Raw genomic sequence first — 7,822 nt, 5'->3', positions numbered from 1 at the left:
TGGATTTGGAAGCTAAAAGTCTCAAATCAAGTGTCAGCTAGTCATGATTCTTCTGAAGTCTGCAGCAATCTGATGGTGACTTGCTGGCTGGTAATCCACAATTCAATCTCTCCCTCACACGGCTGTCTGTCTCCTTCTGTCTCCTTCTGTCCTCTTCTGTCTCCTCCTACTGTGTCCAAATTTCCTCTGCTTTTAAGGACTCCAGTCATATTGAATTAAGGCCCATTCTGATTCAGATTGGCCTCACCTTAACTAATAACATCTTCAAAGAGTCTATTTACAAATGGGTTCCCATCCACAGGACAGGGGATCAGGACTTGAGCATGTCTTTATGGAGGATATTACTCAATCCATAATAGCTACTTCATCTGATATGACTACAACCATTCCTGCTTTCCTTTGATGGTTGCTTGTGTGATGTTCTTTCCCCACCCATTTATTTTCAATGTGTACATTGTTACATTTGAAATTAGTTTCTTTTAGACACCATATATGTGAACAATACTTTTTTATTCCACTCTGCCAATTTATGTGTTTTGTTGGCATATCAGTACCACACACATTTAATATAATTATTGATATTTCAGATTTAAGTCTCTCATTTTATTTTTTTGTTTTCTATTTGTTCTTTCTGTTCTTTTGTTTCTCTGTATTCTTTTCTTGCCTTCTTGTGAATTACTTGTTCATCTTAGGGTCCTGTTTTTTCCATTTATCTGTAGTGTTTTTTATTATATTTTTTTGAATAGCCTTTTTAGTGGTTTCTCTCGGTACTATATTATATAGACATAACACATCAAAGTTTAATTGGTGCCACAGAGTAAGGCAAACTGAAGTGTTCAAGTATAGAAAATTTATTTCCCATTAGCCTCTTCTATTTTTAACATAATTAACATAAATATTTGCATTGAAAAATAAATTTAGAACCACATCAGGCAGCATTATAATTTTTACTTCAAACATCAAAAAAATTTAAGAAACTCAAGTGGAAAAGGAGAATACGTATTTTTCTAGCGTATTTTTACTATTTCCACTGTTCTTTCTCCCTTCTTAATGTGACAAGTTTCCTTCTTTTATCACTCTTTCATGTTTAGGAAACTTTCCTTAGCTATTCATTTAGGGTAGGTCTGCTGACAATAAATTCTATCAGTTTTCCTTAATCTGAGAATATCTTGATTTCTCCTTAATTCCTGAAGGATATTTTCAATAGCTACAGGATTCCAGTTGATAATTCTTTCCTTTCAGCCCTTGAAAAATATGGTGTGATTTCCTTCTGGCCTCCTTTGTTTCTGATGAGAAATATGCTCTCATTTTAATTGTTTTTCCCTTATAGATAATGTATAGTTTCTCTTGCTGATAGCAAGATTTTTCTTCTCTGTCTTTAGTTTTCAGAAGTCTTACTATGATATTTCCTAGTTCAGATGTTTTTGGGTTTATCCTGTGTGGGTTTTTCACAGTTTCTTGAATCTATATGTTTATGTCTTTTCAGCCCTGTCTTATTTCTCCTCTCCTTCTGGGGCCCTAATGACACGCAAGTTAGATTTTTTGATTGTTTTAGTCCTACAGTACCCCGAGGTTATATTCATTTTTCAGTCTATTTTCTCTCTGTTGTTTAGATTTGGTAATTTGTTACCAAATTCTTTCCTCCATCTCCTCCATTCTGCTGTTCATCCCATCTACCAATATTTTTATATCAGTTATTGTATAATTTTTCAGTTCTAAAATTTATCCATTTTGTTCTTTATAGTTCTATTTCTTTGTTGTTGAGACTTTTCATTTGTTTCAGTGTGTTTTGAAACATGTTGATGGCTGCTTTAAAATCTTTTTCAGATAATTCTAACAGTGCTGTCGTTGTTTGCATTTATTGATTATTTTTCATTTAGTTTAAGATATTCTTGCTTCTTGGTGTGATGAGTGGCTTTCTATTGAAACCTGGACATTTTTGGTATTATGCTATAAACTCTGCATCTTATTTAAACCTTTTGCATTAGCTGGTTCCCTCTGACAGCTCTTCTGCAGGGGAAAGGGTGCTAATCATTTCTCTATGGTGGGGGTAGAAGTCCAGGCTCTTTGCTGGGTCTCCACTGGCATTGTGGGGCTAAGCCTGATGACCGCTTGGTGGGGATGAAGTCCTGGCTCCCTATTCAGCCTTTCTGACACTGTCCCTGGGGAGGGAGGTTGGGAGACTTCATTATAGCCTGGAAAAGGTGGAAGTCAAGGCTGCTCAATCAGCCTTTGCTGGTGGGGATATGGATGGGGTCAGAGTTTTCGGTGGTGTTTGGCTGTAGTAGAGTAGGTATTGTTAAAAGTTTTCTGTCTTGCAAGGCGATCCATTTCCTGAGCCTTTGGCTAGAGGGAGCTGGCTGTTTGTTGTTGTTTTTTTTTCTTGTTTGCACCCATTGGTGTTTTGGACTTGCCAGTGTCTCCTGCTCCAAGCCTGGGGAAGATAAAGCAAAAGGAAAACCAAGAGAACTCACTACTAAGTCATTACTTTTTTATTGTTTAGTGGCATTTATTTTTTAAGCCATTATTAATTTGTATTTTGGTTACTTTGTTCGGGCTGCAGGTATACAATGATGGGCCACATCTACCATAAGAGATGGCAGCTCCCTACAGCTCTGCTCAGGACCTAAAAGGGCATCTTCATCCTGGAGATGAACTGCCCAGGAGCGGCAGCTGCTAGCTTGAATCCTTTTTAACTTCTGTGCAGTGGTCCCTAGCCAGTCTGACTTCTCTCTATCTACAAAGGTCCCTAGCCAATTTGTCTTTTCTCCATCTATCCAAGTCTTCTTATGTTTCTTTTATATATAATGTCCAGGATTTTAGTTATACTTATTGGAAGCAGGAGTCCTGAAATGAATGTCTATGTTAGTTCATAATGAGTATGTTTTTTGAAAATGTTTATGTTCAAAAATATCCTAACAATCTTATTTTTCAATAAATCAAAACAGATTTTCTTCCCTTTTCTAAAGTATGTGCAGTTTTACTTTGGTGAACTTGCATTCTTGATAGTTCTACTGTTTGACAATTGAAGAAATGAAATTAGTTTTTAAAAAGAATGTAACTCATTATTTGCAAAATTTATTTCCCTTTGTCACTACCAAGATCTGGCAAGTGGCTGATGGTCCTTATGTTCAAGAATTTGAAAAATCACTCGCACAAATTTATGTTTTTGGACTGTGACTTTCTGAATGGACAGGAGATAAATTCTTTCAAGATTCTACCAGACTATACAGAGCTATCAATTGTACTGACTTTTGAACACTTCATAAAATTTAAACCTGCTGAGAAAATGATCCATCATTTATCTTTAGAGAAAGTGCTGTGTTTCCCTCCAGCACAGAGATGAGACTTCATATTTTTCCACCGTACTGTAAAGACCCAATATGAGAAATGGGGAAAGGGGGCATTTAGCTGCATTGAGGACCTGCTTTGACCTAACACAGATCTCTTGGGACTCCACCAAAATTTACTTTAACAAAAAAAATTCCATTTGAGAGACTGCTAGTAAAGCTAAATCATGAATTTACACACTCAACTTTCCATAAAATTCACATGAAACCAAAAAAAGAAAACAATCCAAGTCTGAAAATGATCATTTCTGATGATACTCTAAAACAGTTTGAGACACTGCTGCAGCACGGTTTGCCCAGCTTTGGGGGTAGCATTTTATGATAAAGTTACAAGGCAAGAGATATTTTAAGGGTTCAAAAGTAAGTGTCTGACTCCAAGAGACAGGTGGCAATAGAACTGAAATCATGAGGATTTTTTTGCTTCATTTCTTCAAAGATAAGGAGAAAAAAAATAAAAGAATACAAAGGTCAGAGTGCTCTGACTTTTATGTCTGTGGTGCTTACCAGAAAATTCTTCACGTTTACCAAGACATCCTTATAGAAGTTAAAAGCTGCTCAGAGTCCAGGTACCCAGGCTTGATTCTGTGTCTCCCAGAATTCTAGACACAATTTAAGAAGCCTCCCATCAGATCACTCCGCTCAAAACAGGGTAGACTCAAAACACAGGAGCTGGTGGCTCAGAACAACAAATAGGTATAAAGACCATTTTTTTGAAGTATGGGGTCAACAGAATCTTTTCTGGCTTATGGGATAGTCTCTAAGGACCCTCTATAAATCCAAAGCCAAGTGACTAGTCTGAGCTCAGAGCCCAGAAACTTAAAATAATCAATTCAAGGCACTCTTCAGTCATCTATTGCTGCATAACAAATTATGCCCAAACATATGACTTAAAGCAACCATTTTCTTATATTTCATAATTCTGTGGGTCAGGAGTTCAGCCAGGGCTCAGTTACGAAGTGCCCCAGGCACTCAGTGCAACCCAGCTGGAGGACTGGCTGGTCTGGAGGGGCCACGATGCTCAGTCACATGCTTGTCCCCTGGAGCACGTGGCTGGAGGTGAAGCTCAGATGAGCCCCCATCTCTCTCTGAGGTCCTCTTGGGGAATCTTCTTGGAATCTCTCAGGCCAGAGATTGGCTCAAGGATCCAAGACTGAACATCCCAAAAGGCCCAAGATGAAGCTGCCAGGCTTCTCATGACCTCATCACAACTCCCAGGAGATCTCATCTGTTCTTGCAAGCATTCAAGAGGTCCAGCAGGTCTCCGAAGCCAACCCCGATGCACACGGGGGGCATCAGACCCCTCCTCTCACTGTGGACACTGTTGGGGAGTCTGTGGCCATGTTTAGCATCATGATCTCCATTTTCACCAACACAAGTAGATGATCTTCCGGAATTTGTTTTAATCATCATTAGTCAAGATTCCCGCATGACACAGCAATAAACATATTCTCTCTTCTTTGTGAAATATTGAAACTTTCTAATAGTTGACTACACAAAACAAAGGCGTTCACTGGAGACTGAACACTGAGTCAGGCTGGAAGAGGCCTCTGCCTCAAAGGGTTTAGATGCAAAGCAGCTAAGGGATGCTACTGAAAATACCAGCACTGCTGGTGAGGGGCTGCTGGGGACACTGTAACTCGACCACCCGGGGCCCCTGATTCATCTACAACTGAACCCCATGGCTACTGCTACTAGCTAACACATATTGAACAGTTCCTATAAAAATGTCCTGTGCTGAGAACACAAACGAAGAAAACTGGCTCAGCGCTAAGTTCTTTGCCTTTCTCATCTGTCTCTTAAAGTCCTTACAACATCCCTGTTGGGGGTGAATGCTATAGAGATCGTTTGCTAAAATGGTTAATTAAAATCCAAGACTGCTCCTTTCACTGGGCCATGTCTTCTCACATGTCTCATCCCTTTTGAAGTTCACAGCAGCCAGCCTGACACACAGCCCATGGGAGGACATCCACGACCGTTGGCCGAATTCAAGGGTGAATGACACTCAAGAGGACTTGAAGTAGCATTGATCCAAAAGAATTGGCAATTTCCATGCTGCAGCTCTGATGGGTAGTGTGCAGCTCAAAGTGTAACCCTGGGGCAAGGCATGGGTTGCTCGAGAGTGCAGTGGCTCTGTCTGTGAAGTGATAGGATTAAGAAGATGTATTTGTCCAGGGCATTTTAGTGCCTGGGTGGCAAGGGCCAAGGAAACAGACAGCTCTGGGCAGGGTAAGGAGTCCTGCCAGAAAACAGCCCCAGTAGTTTCTAATCAGCTAGAGACCCTGGTGCAGAGAAACCAGCCGAGAGTTTTGGTGACTGCACAGCTGTACCGTTTGAACGTTTTATGGAGCCTTTAGAAAATCCAATTTCATTAGCAACAAAACGGTTGGTTTTAGCAGCTTTCTCTCCATTTGTAAAATGTCAATGCTATTCCAAAGTAAACAGGAATAGAATTTGTCTTCCCTGAAATTGAATTCTTGTTCAGCAGACAAAGCTTTATTGATGCCACAGCCTCTTAGGAGGGGCAGAGTTTATGAGGCCTGGGTGGTGATGACGAGCCGAGAGCCAGAAACAACCAACAGAGTCAAGGCCAGATTTGTTCTCCTTGCAATTAACGCTGAGACTAAGCGAGACAAACTATTGAGACGTCGAAGTTTCTGCCGAGTCACTCAGTAAATTTAAGTGGATGAGTCAATATATGGGGAAGGAGTGGTCTAGGTCCATTATAAACTTAGGCCAAGAGTAACAGTAATAGATTAAACAAACAATAAACACAACTGATACACGATTAGGAAGTAGAGCATATTGAGGTGGAGCCTTCTGAGCTTCCATAATGAAGCAGAAAGATAAATGAATATCTTGGGCAACAACAAGTTCCTAAGACATAGATATAATTTCAAGGCAACGATCTTGTTCTCAATACCAGGAAATAGAAGATTCCTAAGTGTGTATGTGCATGTGATTGTGTCTGCACGTGCATACTTGGGATTTTAAATTGGGAGATGGGGAAGCAGAACCCAATTTTCTTCCTCTGACTTTTCCTGACTATAGTTGCAAGCCCCTCTTCCTTGGTTTCCTTTTCTGTAAAATGGGAATGTTATTCCTTTTTTTTTTTTTTTTGTACATACCTCGATTGTTAATGTAGGTGAGTCGAAATCATTGGTTGGTTAGGAAATTGTTGACTTGCCCCTTGACATGTTGATTGCATGTCTAATTCTTTAGCTTGGTAGGATCAGAAGCTTTCTATTGGACAGACCATTATTTTGAAACTGAGAGAAGCTGCTTTTTGAGGAAAGACTGCTCCCCAAACTCTGCCCTTCAAATGGTGTCAGTTTAGGAGAAATGCAGTACCAAAAGGACCTGTGTCAGACCCAGTGGGGCCAGAGTTTCACAAGGATTTCCAATGAAATAGGCCTGGCTACCTTGTCAATAGCTGCATGTGAAGACATGCATTTGGCAAAATACTAAACTATGCTGAAAACAGTCATGTATTTGGTTAGGAGAACAGTAACACGCAGATCACCGAAGAGGCTAATTCTTTGACTCCCCTTTATGCTTATTTCTGCCTGAAGGATTTTGTGTTTTTTGATTTTTCCATATAAAATTTCCTTTCCTTGTATCACCACTCAACTCACTTCCTCTTCATAAACATGTTTGTTCAAATATCATGTGCCAGGAGACAGCCTCCCCCCCCCACCAGCCAAAGCATATCCTTCTCCGGCCTCCACAGCCACTCTCTAGTCCATTATTCTGTTATTTTGCCTTCACAGAGATTTAATGTACCTGAATTACATATCTATTTCATATTTATAGATATACAAATATCTATGTATTTATATATTTGATATATTTGTATATCTGTATATTCCTATACAAATATACAATAGATATACAAATACCTATTACATATTTATTTGCTTATTATCTGTCTCCCTCACTAGGATGTAAGCTTCACAAAGGGAGGGATTTTAGAAATCTTATTCAATAATAGATGTCCAGAACCTATAACAAGGCCTGTCAAATTAAAAAAAAAAAAAAACTCAATAAGTTAAATAGGTCTTGAAATAACTCAAACTTTATTTCCTTTTGAGATGTACTCAGTGGCACTTTTCTCCAGAACAAACGCTGAATTGTCTCAAACAAGGTGACAATCATTCAATTTTGTTTATATTTCATCAGAGAGCCAAGCAATATATAGATGTAGAGTATCTAATCAATATCTTTTTTCTGAAACAATATTGTTATAATTATACTATTAACTATACATAGTTCACAGTTTACATTAAAGTTCACTCTTTGTTAATGATTTTGATTGAGAATTTTAAAGGGCATCCACAGAATTAACAGAAGCAAGCACCAAGCACTGACTTTCTTGGTGCTTATTTACATGAAAATGCAGATTAACTTGTCCTATGTCATGTTCTGGAAAAGTCCAGAATTTTTGATGTACCAGTTTACAGACAAATAAGAGTGAG

Source organism: Choloepus didactylus, chromosome 19 (genome assembly GCF_015220235.1).
Source record: "Choloepus didactylus isolate mChoDid1 chromosome 19, mChoDid1.pri, whole genome shotgun sequence".
In the NCBI taxonomy this organism is placed as follows: Eukaryota; Metazoa; Chordata; class Mammalia; order Pilosa; family Megalonychidae; genus Choloepus; species Choloepus didactylus.
This window is presented reverse-complemented; position numbering follows the sequence as displayed.